The sequence below is a fragment of the Salvelinus fontinalis genome, chromosome 39 (genome assembly GCF_029448725.1).
Source record: "Salvelinus fontinalis isolate EN_2023a chromosome 39, ASM2944872v1, whole genome shotgun sequence".
Lineage (NCBI taxonomy): Eukaryota > Metazoa > Chordata > Actinopteri > Salmoniformes > Salmonidae > Salvelinus > Salvelinus fontinalis.
The window spans coordinates 13,336,660-13,352,913 of NC_074703.1; positions in this window are offsets into that span (position 1 = coordinate 13,336,660).

The following is a 16,254-nucleotide window of genomic DNA, read 5'->3' on the forward strand; positions in this document are numbered from 1 at the left end:
GAAAACGTCAAACACCTGTCCCTGATTGAGAAACATATAAGGCTAATTACAAGTGACCTAAACATAGAAACACAAAACATAGAATGCCCACCCCAACTCACGCCCTGACCAACTAAACACATACAAAATAACAGAAAACAGGTCAGGAACGTGACATCAACCAGTTTGAGAGACACTTAGATATCATTTTATATTCTGCACACAGCAATGCAACAGGTTGGCAGTTTTTTAAAAGAGCCAAATGCCCCTTTTTGGAAACAATGGAAACACAGCACGTTGACAGGATACAGGAAGAGAACCCTTAAGAAAAGATTCGCACACAACTTCATAACAATCCCCCGCAATAGAAATCAGATGGTAAACCATCGATGCCAGGGGCTCAGCCTGATGAGAACTGCCTAACTGCCGTGGACAGCTCCTGAAGAGTAATGCCAGAGTCCAAAGCAGCTCCCTGCTCAGGGCCCAATTGAGGAAGTCCATGTAACAACTATTCAGCACACAGAGGATCACAATCCTCCACCTTATAGAGGGCAGGGTAGAAATCCACATGTTGGCGCATCTCACCATCATCCGTGGTCACCTTGCCATCAGGGAGACGAAGGCAGACCATCTGTTTGCGTTGTAATGTCGACTGCCCTAGCTAAAGAAAAACGCTAGGAGCTTCCATGTCCGTGAGGGAAGCAAAGCGAGACCTAATCAAGGCACCCTTCTATCTTTTCTGTAAAAACGACCTCAGTTCATGTCTCTTGTCCTATAAGTTCATGTCTCTTGTCCTATAAGTTCATGTCTCTTGTCCTATAAGTTCATGTCTCTTGTCTTATAAGTTCATGTCTCTTGTCCTATAAGTTCATGTCTCTTGTCCTATAAGTTCATGTCTCTTGTCCTATAAGTTCATGTCTCTTGTCCTATAAGTTCATGTCTCTTGTCTTATAAGTTCATGTCTCTTGTCCTATAAGTTCATGGCTAATCCGGGGTCATCTTGAGTGAGATTTGATGTCCTGTTCAAGGGCCCTGATAGTCTCTTTAACTTCAATACTAGAAAGAGCAGTATACCTTTGACAAAACACACGTATTTGGGCCTTCCCAACCTCCCACCCTTGTCTCAAGGACTCAAAATTCCATTTAATAACCCTCCATTTTTATGCAAAACAACAAAAACTTTTCACAAAACATGGCGTTGTGTAACAACTTAACATTCAAATACCAATAAGGTGATGACCTTCGAGGACAGGACAAGTGAATATCAAAAGTAACGATATGGTGATCAGAAAAACACACATGAGTAATGTCATCACCTTCCAACCCCACCACAGTAGTGCTCAGATACATACAACCTGTCTAACCTTCCAACCCTACTACAGTAGTGATCAGATACATACAACCTGTCTAACCTTGCTGCACTGACACAACCTTCATTAACTTTCAGCCATGTGTACTGCCTAACTTTTGCCTTCCTTACTCTCCACACATCAGAAAGCTCAAACCCAGTTAATAGGCCAGACAGGCAAGTAGCTGACCGCAGGTGAGGTTCTTCAGCAGTGCGGTCAACAGTAAAATCTACTGTACAGTTCCAGTCCCCCTCTAAAACCGTACACCCCTCTTGGTCACACTGTCTTAAGGTTTCCTTTATTTGATCAAATACAGCAATACGCTCTGTACCTTTATTAGTAGCATTAACATACAAATACCCAAAACCCTTGACAATCTCTGTTGTAGATACCACAGTCACCCATAAGCATGAGGAAACCAAAATTGCCACCCCAGCACTGAAATTAGCACCATGACTGAGGATATGCTGCCCCTCCCACCACATACCCCAGTCAACCTCATTTTCCTCATCACTATGTGTCTCCTGTAGAAAAACTACATTAAGCATTTTCTGTTGTATTACTTCTAATACCCAAGCCCTCTTATTCCTGTCCCTTCCCCATTAATATTGACAGAACCTCCCCTTAGTACTTCCATATAGAAAAGAGAAAGGAAAAACAGAAGAAACCACAAAGAAACCAGACAAAGAGAAAAAAACACCCTATGAGGCATGCTAAACATCAATGTTTTAATTTAATAAGCATGTCGCTTATGGCCAACATCCCCACACTCAAAACACTGTTGACTCCCCGTACTAGCATTAGCCATATACAATCTGTTAACATACTTGACTTTAAACGATAACTCCAAAGTCTGCTCCGGTGAGTCCACAAACATAAACACCTGTCGCTGAAACGACATGACCTGTTTCAGAGCCGGGGGTTTGCAACCCAGCGGGACAATTTTAATTGAACTTGCAAACTTCCCAAACTGCAATAACTCGCGCTCCAATAGCTCATTGGAAATAAAAGGCGGTACATTCGAAATCGTAACCCTTGTTGACTGAGAAAAAAGTGGGGAAACTTGAATAAACATACCTTTAAGAAGTACGCCATGCTCAACCATTCGATCGACAAGACGCTCTTCTTTAAGAAAAACCACCACCTCTCTATTCATCCACAACGTATAAGTAATATTTTCGTAGCCTACCTTCTCTCCTGCGGCGACCAGAAACTCCTCCACAGTGACAGTAGCTTCAGTAACACAAGTGCCGAAGTGACAGGGACGGCATCCCCATGTGGGTCCCCATCCCCACCAAAACCAGGGCAATTCCAACAATAAATACAATACACCTAATTCTACCACTGGAGAAAACATCATCATGCATAGAAAAAGCTAAAACACTAAGAAAAGAAAAAGGTAACACAGGTGATCTAACTCCAGACACCACTTGCACTCGCTCATACAATTCCCAGCATGCACCAACACTCCCAGCATTGAGAGAGAGAGAGAGAGAGAGAGAGAGAGAGAGAGAGAGAGAGAGAGAGAGAGAGAGAGAGAGAGAGAGAGAGAGAGAGAGAGAGAGAGAGCTGAGTGAACAGCTGTAGCCCAGGGAAGAAGTTACAACATTCTCTCTCATCAACAACATCTAAACTACCTGCATCGGCCAGATGCCCCGCGGCTCATTAGCTATGCAAATGTAGCACACCTTACATTCATACATTCTTGATGGAAGCCAACCAATACTCCACAGTGAGGCGGCCATTAGTCATCCGTATTGGATTTCGCCAGACAATGGAATTGGATATGCTAATGTGGGCATATTATTGCAGGTAAGGTGCATCAGAGTGAGTTAAGGGAGGGGCTCTCGCCATAGCAATGCGTAGGGAGGGGAGGGGCCCCTTAGGTGCTCTGGGTGTTACGCAACACCACAGCAGGGTGGACACAAAACAATGTCATCGTTTATACACAGCTGCTATCTTACTCATAACACGGCCAACAATCCTGCATATTCAAGGTAGTTGTAGTTATGTAAGGGGTCACTTTGATTTCTCTCTCTCTTTTCTCACCTCTATTTCTATTTTGTATCCCTTTCTTCCTCTCCTCCTACTTTCTTTCCCTCCCTTTTTTCCACCTCTCCTCTCTCTCCCCCGCTCCACCCCTCACCCCTTGCTGTGTCTCTGGCCGTGCTTAGTGGGCGCGGGCCGCTGTGATTCTCTGTGAGCGCTCTCAGGGTTGGCCCTGATGATGCATCACCAGCTGGAAGGCACAGAAGAAGAGAGAGAAGAGATCTAGCTATCTCCTCCAACAGTTCACTGAGGATCAGTGGTGTTCTCCTGCTTTCATCTCAGCAGCTCTCAACGAGCTGCCACCTGCATGCCCTTTATCTGAGCCCACACTCTCTCCATCCATCTATTCCTCCATTCATCCATCCAGTCTGGCTCTGCACATACAGCAGATACAGATACAGCATTATTTGCGACAAAAAAACACTTGTTAAGGATTTTGCCCTGTGAGAAATGTTGCTGTGGATTGCAACCCACAGCACTTACATCACTATTTCCCTTTCCTCCGTTTCTCTGTTTGTGACGGAGACATCCCTCACACATGTATGTCTGAATGCCACTCTTCATGACCCCAGCACTGGTCCTCCCTCTCCTTAATGTGTGGGTGGAACGTTCCCAGCCATCGGGAGGCACCTCGGAACACTGCAGCGTTCCGTATTCCATCCATGATTTCCCTGGGCACCCATAAAGCATTGCACCAAACCTGGGAGCCAGTTCCCTGGTGACCCGGCCGTACCGCGAATCCCCGAAGTTCCTCGCTGACGTCACGCCATGAATATCAGCCTTCCTATTCCGAAGCCTCGTGGAGGTAATCGTTGCCCCGGCCGACTCTTGGGAGATGAAATCCCCCTTTCTCTCTCAGGTTTTCAATAATGGCCCATTAAGCTGATGCATGTAGAGTTGACGTCATAATAACATGGGTTCTTTAAAACCGCAGTTTGGATCATCGCCAGTTAGGAGGGTTTGACTCCTCCAGGTTAGGTGGCTTTTGTTGCTTCACCGCTTAATCTTTACATATGAAACACAATCCACTCTGAAGAGATCGATACTGAATGGATGAACGGTGTGGACGTCCGGGCTGGCATTATTCCCCTGACAGTGAAGCACGTGTTTATTTCCCATTTCTCAATGACCTCCTCTAGTTGTTAAAAGCAGGTCACGTACCAAACTTTCCAAGTTTCTGGGAGAGACACAAATGTACATTAATACCCCTGGTCGCTGAAAATTATTCAATGTCCACTCTCTTAACTCTCCCCCTCTCCCTCGTTCCCTTATTCCTCTCTCACAATTTCTGTTTCTCTTCAATCCCTCTTGCTCTCCCTCTCTATCTCTCCCCCCCCCCCCCCCCCCCCTCTCCTGCCATGAAACATTTAGAGGTGCCCTGAGCCTTAGTATCTACCGGTCAACCTGCTCCAATGATTTCTCTACTATCTTTTTATTTCTCCCAGTATTTCTCTGTGTTCTCTCACACCAGCACAGTTGTGAAGAAGGCGCGACAGCCTTCTCCTTTCCCCTCAGGAGGCTTAAGAGATTTGGCATGGCCCCTCTTTAGATGCACCATTGATAGCATTCTGACTGGTTGTATCAACGCCTGGTATGACAACTGCACCACCCTCGACCGCAAGGCCCTATAGCGGGTGGTACGGACGGCCCAGCGCCTCACTGGTGGCAAACGAGCTCCCAGCCATCCAGGACATTCGTGCCAGTCCCGAAAAATTGCCAAAGACGCCATGGACTGTTCTCTCTGTTTCTCTCTGGCAGGCAGTACCGGAGCATCGGGTCTCGGACCAACAGGCTCCGAGACAGCTTCTTTCCCCAAGCCATAAGACTGCTGAACAGCTAACAACAGCTTCCCACCTTCTCCCACGGACTATCTGCACTGACTCTATGATCACCCACAGGTCTTTATACACACAGTCACACACGCATTCACCCCCCCCCCCACACCACCCCACACACATACATACACCCACACTCACACACTGACGCCACACACTCATCACCATGCACACACACACTCATCACCATGCACACACACACACTCATCACCATCCACACACACACTCATCACCATGCACACACACACTCATCACCATGCACACACACACACTCACCATGTCCATTGCTGCTATATTGATTATTATAGATTTTTATTTCCATGAGTATTTATCCTGCTACCAGTCACTTTAAACTCTGTTGACATGTACATACCTCAATCACTCCAGTACACCTGCACACTGGAATCATGGTACTGCCACTGACCCGTATGTAGCTTGTATTCTCATCTTAGTTTTTTCTTCTCTCGTATTTCTCCTGTGTTTTCTATATTAGTAATTGTATTACTGCAGTATGGGAAAGAGCTGCTTTCACTGCACTGTTTTACACCTGATGTATCCTGTGCACATGACAAATACATGTTGAAACTTCAATACACACACACATACACACACAAACCAATGCACACACACACACACACACACACACACACACACACACACACACACACACACACACACACACACACACACACACACACACACACACACACACACACACACACACACACACACACACACACACACACACACACACACACAGACATGAAAACTGTGAAGAAAGGAGTTCTGTCTGCATTACGCTACCCACTCCCAAACAAATATGTTCACTAGCCCTTCTGTTTCCTCTGTGTTAATGTGTCAGCAGTGACTCGGGGCTATGACAGCCTCCTCTGATGTCTTGGAAGGCTGTACTGACTCCTGCAGGATGTTGAGGAGGAACTGTGGGAGCATCTGGTGAGAGGAAGCACTGCTACGGAACCCTCCTCTTCAAAGCAGCCATGCAGCAGCGTCTGCATTTCTCCCACTGCGCTCATATATCCTCAGCAAATCTGACAGTACTATCACTTGATCATTTTATCTGATATCATTTTGTAGATATACGTTTAAAACACAGGAGGTTGGTGGCACCTGAATTGGGGAGGACGGGCTCGTGGTAATGGCTGGAGCGGAATTAGTGGAATGGTATCAAATACATCAAACACATGGTTTGATGCCATTACATCCACTCCATTCCAGCCATTATTAAGAGCCGTCCTCCCCTCAGCAGCCTCCAAGACAAAACGCACCAAACACAACATATATTTTTTGATGCCATGGGAGTGGCTCTGCAGACATTTGAGAAACAATAACAATAATAATACGTTTCATTTGTAAAGTGCTTTTCTCACACTCTAGGAAAAAAATATTTAATTTAAAGATAAATCTTAAACACAGAACATTGTAGGCAGATCCGGTGGACAGGAAGACAGAATTAACATACAGTAGGGCCTTGAAAGCTTTTCTGAACAACTAAGTCTTTAGCTGAGCCTTAAACGTGGCCAGAGACTCTGCAGCCCTGACAGTGACTGGAAGTTAAGATAACCTGTTGTTTGCAGCGGACTCTCCCTGCAAAGGGGGCTGGTAGTGAGAAGAGGTTGGCGTGAAGACAGCTTGTTGTGTGTGGGGGGGAAGTCAGTATCTTCACTGAGGAAAACACTGACAGGAGTTGCTGATTGTCGATTAGTGTGTAATGTTTGTGTTGTAACCACTTGTGGTCTTGTGTATTTTATTGAACAGTTTGCAGGTTTTAGTCCCTCAAATGTATTGACACCCACAAACCTCAACACCTGTTGCAAGCATGCAAAACTTCTGCTGACATCTGCTATCATCTCATCACATACTAGCACTGCATGGTGCTGAAGAGGCATTTTCAAAGAGATCCTTGATATGATGATGATGATGAATAGGAGAAGAGAATGGATGTCAGTGATTCACTCACAGTAGTAAGTCCAGGATGTGGGAGTTACAGATGTTGGATCTTAATTTGGTAACTCTTTTGTTGCTCCGAATTTTCCTGCACAGCATTAAATGCAAACTTGTAGTGTATTTTTTCGTTGTAATTTCCACTTTGAAATGTCAGACTTGATTTGCCTTAACGAAAAATGTATCAACCCCTACAAAAATGTCAATTAATTATAATCCACATAATAATTCACATTTCCTGTTGCTGCAGAAATATTTTCCTGCTGAAGCAAACTGGCTCGAATGAAGATCCTACATCTGTAGACTCCCAACCCGCATTAGCAATCTGTCCTCTGTAGAGTGAGTTTCCTGTATCCCTTCACTGTTGGTAAACAGGCGTGTGTGCCAGTAGAGAAGAGACAGTGGAGGTCTGTTTGTTTTGGGCCCATGGAGACTAGTCTGATCCCTGGCTAGGAGGAGTGGCTGTCTGTCTAGAGTCAGAGGGGAGTCTGGGAATGGAGTCCTGCCAGGCACAGACACATGCCTATCCAGGCCCGACCAAGCCAGACCCCTTCTGTGGCACCAGGCACCAGCATCCAATCAGTCCTTGGTCCACCTGTCTGGGCACACTGCCGGCAAAGCTGGGGAGGCTAGGACCACGGCCAGCCAATCAGAGTCTGGAGGCTTGTGAGAGCGAAATTACAAGATGATGTTATAATGTTATTGCATCAAATGGTTGTTTTGTGGAATAGAATAGGGTTCTTAGAACTCTATTGTGTCTGTGTGAACTGAGAGGAGCTTCTAAGATTGAACTCTAGCAACTGATTTATGATGGTCTTGTCCTCTCTCGGAGCCCGCATTCCATAGAATGAGTTGGTGTTTGTGTGCCGGAGGTACCAGGGTGGAGATGGCTCGGGTATGGATAATAATGAGAGGAACCTTGTTTTGGGGGCCAGACCCTGTTTCTCACACAATGAGAACAGTCTTTACAGCAGATATTGCCTGCTGTGAATGACTCATTTCTTTCATACGAAGTCTCACCTTGTGATCCATTCCACACATCTGTTGTTTGTCATGTATCTTCGCCATGAAATATCTTTGTATGCTTTGTGTCGGGGCTCTCTACCCAACAATCACCTTTTGGGGTCTACCAGCCATCGTTACTTCTCTATGCTCCCTTTCGCTAAGTTTTGAATAAAGTAATATCCTGATTGGTAATTGACCTTGTCTCTCCTCATTATTGATTAGAATTTCCATGACAGGCTTTAGTGAGAGAATATGACAATCCTTAATCAAAAGCCATTGAATTCTAAGAATCCTATGAAATCTACTTGTTTTTGTTCATGGTCATTTGTTGCAGTGCTTGCAGCATGAGGTCGTTTTGACTGTTACCAATTATTTTTTAATCTAGGGTGTATCTTTTGCTTAACAGACACACATGCATGCACGTACGTACACACACACTCACACACTTACGCCCACACACGCTCACACATACATTCCATAGTGTGTTAGATGCTGTCTGTGGCCCCAGGTCATCTGTCTGTTCAGGGGTACGTCATTAGCACATATAGGGCTAGACACAGGGTTGGTAACAGAGTGACAGACAAAAAGATGTCTGACTATGTATCCATCTGATGACCGACAAACTGACCACACCAACATCATGGCAAAACACACTCTGGTGTCCAAGACAAGGAACGGTGCCACATTTGCTCTCCTCCTCCTCCTCCTCCTCCTCCCACATTGCTCCCTCTGCCTTCCCTCCAGCTGGCTCTCCCAGCGCTGCATCTGTGAGACCTAGCATTGTGCAATGATGAGTCAGTATTTGTTTTCGTGGCATTTTGCTAATGCTAACGTGGACCTGGGTGAAGAGAGAAAAAACAAGCAGCAACTGTCTCTCCATATGGACAGATGACAGATGACAGACGACAGATGACAGAGTGCCTGGCATGGCATGTTGCTGGCTCATACTGCCCTTTTTATTGCTCTCTTTACACTTCTGCTGGGTCTCCTACTGTGTGTGTGTGTGTGTGTGTGTGTGTGTGTGTGTGTGTGTGTGTGTGTGTGTGTGTGTGTGTGTGTGTGTGTGTGTGTGTGTGTGTGTGTGTGTGTGTGTGTGTGTGTGTGTGTGTGTGTGTGTGTGTGTGTGTGTGTGTGTGTGTGTGTGTGTGTGCGTGTGTGCGTTTGCGTGTGTGTGTGTGTGTGGCAATCCTCTGATGAATCACACACTGGGTTTAAGAGATACTACTTTCTATCTTGTCTCTTAACGAGAACATCGTGATTCAGAACACCGAGTCAACAATGACTCCTCTCTCCCACCAGAGTGACCTGCTGTGACATTTTGGTTTCCTGATTCTCTGATCCTGACAGCCAAAACCACGAGACGCCGCCGCCACTGAAAAGGGAACATTTTCCTCACCTCCTTATTTCCCCTTACCCAGGCGGTCCCTGCCAGCCGTCGTGTGATCTTCAGTCTCGAAGGGAGGAAGGGAGGAAGGGAGGAAGGGAGGAAGAAAGACAGCATGGGCGTACGCCTGAGACCCCCCCCCCCCCCGTTCCCTTCACTCACACATGAACTGGGATTTCATACATGTGCTAAGCCTTGTTAATGGGTTTGCCCACCCTCTCTTCACCTCAGAGAAGGACAGCGTCCCAAATGACACCCTACTCCTGTGATAGTTAGGGGGGCATTTGAGACACACTCCACAGGAAGTATAGCAGTTGCCTGAAGGGAAGAGCTGTCAGTCAGACAGTCACTTCCTTTCAAAGGGCCGTTTCAATCACCAAACACACATTACCTAGCGCCCAGGGAGATGGAGAAAAAGTTGTTTGTGATTCAAGGGGTATTTTTGATTCAGTGGATAATAATGGATGCATGGTGTGTGTACTTCATGTCAAGATTCTCTCATTACATGACGTTATTGGTACCTTTGAATGTGAGTGTGTGTTTGTGTGTGTGTATTCTTGTGCCTGTCTGTGTAGGTGAGGGTCTGGGTGTGTGTGCATGCATGCCTGTATTTGTATGCGTGTGTGTGTTTGTGTTTATGCGTGCACGCATGTTTCCCCATGTGTGTGATTGTCTAGTGTGCCTCCGGCAGCTGTGATGACCTCTTTGCTTGACTCTTGCGTGGGCTGCCATTAGTGCTGTCCTCCTGGGAGGTTGGTGATGTGTATTCCATGGTGATGACTGGGATAGTTATGTTTACTACTACTGCTGTCTACACCCACACATCTTAATAGCCTGACTGAGCTGTCAAACAGTAGCTGCTGATCAATAGCCCTGGTCCAGGGAGGGAGGGAGGGAGGGAGCGAGGGAGGGTGGGAGAGGTGGAAAGAGAGAGAGAGAAAGAGGTGGAAAGAGAGAGAGGTGGAAAGAGAGAGAGAGGTGGAATGAGAGAGGGAAAGAGAGGAGGGGGAAAAGAGAGAAAGAGAAAGAGAGAGAGAGGGAAAGAAGGAAGGAAGGAAGCAAGGAAGGAAGGAACGAACGAATGAAGCAAGGAAGCAAGGAAGCAAGGAAGCAAGGAAGCAAGGAAGGAAGGAAGGAAGGAAGGAGAGAGAGAGACAGGTGGAAAGAGAGAGCGAAGACAGAGAGAGAGAGAGAGAGCGGGAGATAGGTGGATATGGAAAGAGAAAGGTGGAGAGATTGTACTCAGCACCTTCTTCTCTCCTGGTGACCTTCTTTCACCTCCTTTCACAGCAGAAACCACATTGAGGGCCCCCAGTAATGAAACAGATGTCATCTCACATTGGCTCTCTCCATTTATCATGGGGTTATTTGCTGTGAGGCTGCTGTGCGACGTAAGACGCCTGTTACAGGAGCCACAATACAGCTGAACTAGCTGCTTCAACAGGCTGGCACATCCTGGATAGAACTGGGTCATTTGGATGTGGCAGCAATGGATTGGTACTGGAGGAGAGGCACTTCAATCATTTGAATAATAAAGAAGCACTTCTTAAATCTACTTCCGTTGTCCTACAATAGTGGTTGAATATCTTCCTTTGGTCTGAAATTCAAGAAGGAACCCTCGTGGCTAGTTTGTTTGCTATGACGACCGTGGTTTACCCATGACCAGAATACTATTTCAAAAAAGCATTGTTCTTTTAGGTGTGTTTGCTATTCTGTAAGCCATGACCTGTGTGACCACTGGGACTATAGTCATCTAAATATTGCCCATTGCCATTACATTTCTGGACCAATGACCTTAAATCACTGTTATGTGAACTCTGTATGGAGGATGGAGAGCAATGTTCAATCAAAGTCACTCAAGCTAACTCTCACAAATGCATAGCAGAGCCCTGCAGTACTGCTTCTGTTGTTGATGGCTCTAGTGCACAAGGATTGACCTTCGGTCTAACATAACATTATATATATAAGGCTTGGTCACTCTGAGCCATGTAGACAAGCTGCCAAGCCTGCTAGCAATTGTAACCTGTGTGTTTGACTTTAGTCATGCTGACCAGCCAGCCTGTGTTTTATAACGTGGTACTAGAGCCTGCTGTGTGTCATAGCCAGATCTACTGTCTGCATAGTGGGTATGATGCAGTGACCTAATAAACAGTGTGTTCAGTATAGGTTCAGTCTTCATCAGCAGTGGGTGAAGGGGTTCACTGAAATAGACTGCTGACTGTCACTGGAGGCTGGAAGGACTTAACAAGCCTGGCATCTCACAACACAAACCTGCACTATCTCTGAGCCCCAGCTAATGATGCTGGGCAGTGTCTCAGCTGCATTGGAGCGGTGTGTGGGTCTCTCTTCCTCTCTGAGCGGTATGCCATGTGACAGCGTAATGCTGATTCCCCTCACCGCTCTGAAATTCTCTCTCTCTTCAATTAGGGCTGCCATATAAAAGCCATGTAGACCTTAAATTAGCCACAGACAGAGGTGTTAAGAAGTGGTCATCCATAGTTTCCATGGGTCCTCATCTGTCCCTGTCCATCCCCCATTATGGTGAAGAAGATGCTCTTTGGCTCTGTGGCTGAACACACATACAACACTGTATCCTGATATCTGTAACAGCCAAGTGTCTGTGGTGGATATACTGCTATGTATAGCTTCTCCTTTGTATCACCTCTCCTTCGTCTTCCATCAAGTGTTAGCACTGTGGTTGGTCCCGGCTGGAAAATATAAGGGCCCATAAGGAATATAAAAACCTGAGGCTTTATCAGTCAAATTAGTGTTAATGGCGTCAAGGTCAGAGTGGGATCGCTTTGTGTGTGAGAGAGGGAGAGTGAGAGTGTGTGTGTGTGTGTGAGAGAGAGATAGAGAGTGAGAGAGAGTGAGATTGTGTGTGTGAGAGAGAGTGAGAGAGAGTGAGATAGGGTGAGAGTGTGTGTGTGTGAGAGAGTGGGAGAGAGAGAGAGTGAGATATAGTGAAAGTGTGTGTGAGAGAGAGTGAGAGTGTGTGTGTGAGAGTGAGAGTGTGTGTGTGTGAGTGAGTGAGTGAGTGAGTGAGTGAGTGAGTGAGTGAGTGAGTGAGTGAGTGAGTGAGTGAGTGAGTGAGTGAGTGAGTGAGTGAGTGAGTGAGTGAGTGAGTGAGTGAGTGAGTGAGAGAGAGAGAGAGAGAGAGAGAGAGAGAGAGAGAGAGAGAGAGAGAGAGAGAGAGAGAGAGAGAGAGAGAGAGAGGGAGAGAGAGATTTTTCAAGGCATATTTTAGTGTGCTTGTCATGGAACTGTAGGTGGTAGTGGAAGTACGGAGGTTAACACAACACATACACCTTCCCCTGGTTGGGAATTCCAATTACAGCCCTCTGCTGCCCATGTTGTGGATGAAATGCTAGTGTGAAGGAAATGATGCCTGCCGAGCACATATGACAACAGAAGCCAGAGAGGGAAAATATTAACTGGGGAATTAAATGGTGAAAGGAGAAAATGGCATTGAGCTCTACCATGGTGCTTATGTCTCTGTGTGGAGGAGAGCTAGGGACTGCCGGAGGTGGGAGGAGAGAGATTGACTGTCACTGTGCTAGCCCTGCTGCTGTAACTATGCTTGCTGTCTCTCCCTCTCTCGCTGTCACACAACAGACATGTCTCATTGGAGCAGATGTCTGTTACTCCAGCCGTAACCCTGACATGTTCCCATGATCAGAACAATGTCAGTTTCCCCATTAAATCATCATTCCATTTCTGCATGAAATCATCAGCGCTGGCACACAGAGGATTATTAAACAAGATTTTGTGGTCTTTTTGTGGTCTTTTTCTTGTGCTCTCTTACACTCACTGTATCTCTCTCTCCCCCTCTCTCTCTTTTATCTGATTCAAACTCACCTCGGCCTGATGAGAGTGACAAATGTTCCTTTTTCTTCAAAACATTCTGCTCCTTTTCCATACTAAAACTCTCTTTCTCTCCGTCTTCTTTAAGGATAAGTTACATACTGTATTGATCCCTCAATGTTGCTTTTCTCCCCCTCAGTCAGGCCTCAGTCAATTGGTTCCTGTCCACCTGCCTTCATTCGCCCTTCATCTCTCTCTCTCTATTCCAATCTCTCTCTCTTTCTCTTTCCTTTGCCCTTCTCTCTCTATTTTTCAATCTCTCTCTCTCTCTCTCTCTCTCTCCTCTCTCACTCCCTGCTTACTTCCTATTAAACAATCAAATCAAATCAAAGTGTATTTGTCACGTGAGCCGAATACAACAGGTGTGGTCCTTACAGTCAAATGCTTACTTACAGGCTCTAACCAACAGGTATTAGGTGAACAATAGATACGTAAAGAAATAAAAACAACAGTAGAAAAAAACAGAAGCGAGGCTATATACAGTAGCGAGGCTATAACAGTAGCGAGGCTATATACAGGCACTCGTTAGTCAGGCTGATTGAGGTAGTATGTACATGTAGGTATGGTTAAAGTGACCATGCATATATGATAAACAGAGAGTAGCAGTAGCGTAAAAGAGGGGTTGGCGGGTGGCGGGTGGCGGGACACAATGCAGATAGTCCGGGTAGCCAATGTGCGGGGGTAGCGGTTAGTCGGGCGAATTGAGGTAGTATGCATATGAATGTATAGTTAAAGTGGCTATGCATATACTGTATGATAGACCGAGAGTAGCAGCAGTGTAAAAGAGGGTTGGGGGGGCACACAATGCAAATAGTCCGCATAGCCACTTAATAGCCTGTTCAGGAGTCTTATGGCTTGGGGGTAAAAACTGTTAAGAAGCCTTTTGGTCCGAGACTTGGCGCTTCGGTACCGCTTGCCATGTGGTAGTAGAGAGAACAGTCTATGACTGGGGTGGGTGGGGTCTTTGACAATTGTTAGGGCCTCCCTCTGACACCGCCTGGTGTAGAAGTCCTTAATGGCAGGCAGCTTAGCCCCAGTGATGTACTGGGCCGTACGCACTACCCTCTGTAGTGCCTTGCGGTCGGAGGCCGAGCAATTGCCCTACCAGGCAGTGATGCAACCAGTCAGGATGCTCTTGATGTTGAAGCTGTAGAACCTTTTGAGGATCTGAGGACCCATGCCAAATCTTTTTAGTTTCCTGAGGGGGAAGAGGCATTGTCGTGCCCTCTTCACGACTGTCTTGTTGTTGGTGATGTGGACACCAAGGAACTTGCTGTTCTCAATCTGCTCCACGACAGCCCCGTCGATGAGAATGGAGGCGTGCTCGGTCCTCCTTTTACTGTTGTCCACAATCATCTCCTTAGTCTTGGTTAAGTTGAGGGAGAGGTTGTTATTCTGGCACCACCCGGCCAGGTCTCTGACCTTCTCCCTATAGGCTGTCTCGTCGTTGTCAGTGATCAGGCCTACCACTGTTGTGTCATCTGCAAACTTAATGATGGTGTTGGAGTCGTGCCTGGCCACGCAGTCATGGGTGAACAGGGAGTACCAGAGGGGGCTGAGCATGCATCCCTGAGGGGCTCCAATGTTGAGGATCAGTGTGGCAATTGTGTTGCTACCTACCCTCACCACCTGGGGGCAGCCCATCAGGAAGTCCAAGATCCAGTTGCAGAGGGAGGTGTTTAGTCCCAGGATCCTTAGCTTAGTGATGAGCTTTGAGGGCACTATGGTGTTCGCTGATCGCTGAGCTGTAGTCAATGAATAGCATTCTCACGTAGGTGTTCCTTTTGTTCAGGTGGGAAAGGGCAGTGTGGAGTGCAATAGAGATTGCATCATCTGTGGATCTGTTTGGGTGGTATGCAAATTGGAGTGGGTCTAGGGTTTCTGGGATAATGGTGTTGATGTGAGTCATTACCAGCCTTTCAAAGTACTTCATGGCTATGGACGTGAGTGCTACAGGTCTGTAGTCGTTTAGGCAGGTTGCCTTTGTGTTCTTGGGCACAAGGACTACGGTGGTCTGCTTGAAACATGTTGGTATTACAGACTCAATCAGGGAAATTTTGAAAATGTCAGTGAAGACACCTGCCAGTTGCTCAGCACACGTCCTGGTAATCCGTCTGGCCCCGCAGCCTTGTGAATGTTGACCTGTTTAAAGGTCTTACTCACGTCGGCTACGGAGAGCGTGATCACACAGTCATCCGGAGCAGCTGATGCTCCCATGCATGCTTCAGTGTTACCTGCCTCGAAGCGAGCATAGAAGTGATTTAGCTCGTCTGGTAGGCTCTTGTCACTGGGCAGCTCACGGCTGTGCTTCCCTTTGTAGTCTGTAATGGTTTGCAGGCCCTGCCACATCCGACGAGTGTCGGAGCCGGTGTAGTACGATTCAATCTTAGCCCTGTATTGACGCTTTGCCTGTTTGATGGTTCGTCGAAGGGAATAGCTGTATTTCTTATAAGCTCCTGGGTTAGAGTTCCGCACCTTGAAAACGTCAGCTCTACCCTTTAGCTCAGTGCAAATGTTGCCTGTAATCCATGGCTTCTGGTTGGGGTATGTACGTAAGTCACTGTGGGGACGACGTCCTCGATGCACTTATTGATAAAGCCAGTGACTGATGTAGTGTACTCCTCAATGCCATCAGAAGAATCCCGGAACATGTTCTAGTCTGTGATAGCAAAACAGTCCTGTAGTTTAGCATCTGCTTCATCTGACCACTTTTTTATAGACCGAGTCACTGGTGCCTCCTTCTTTGATTTGCTTGTAAGCAGGAATCAGGAGGATAGAATTATGGTCAATACCAGGCTTTTCATAGCAGTAAGGCTGAAGTGGATTC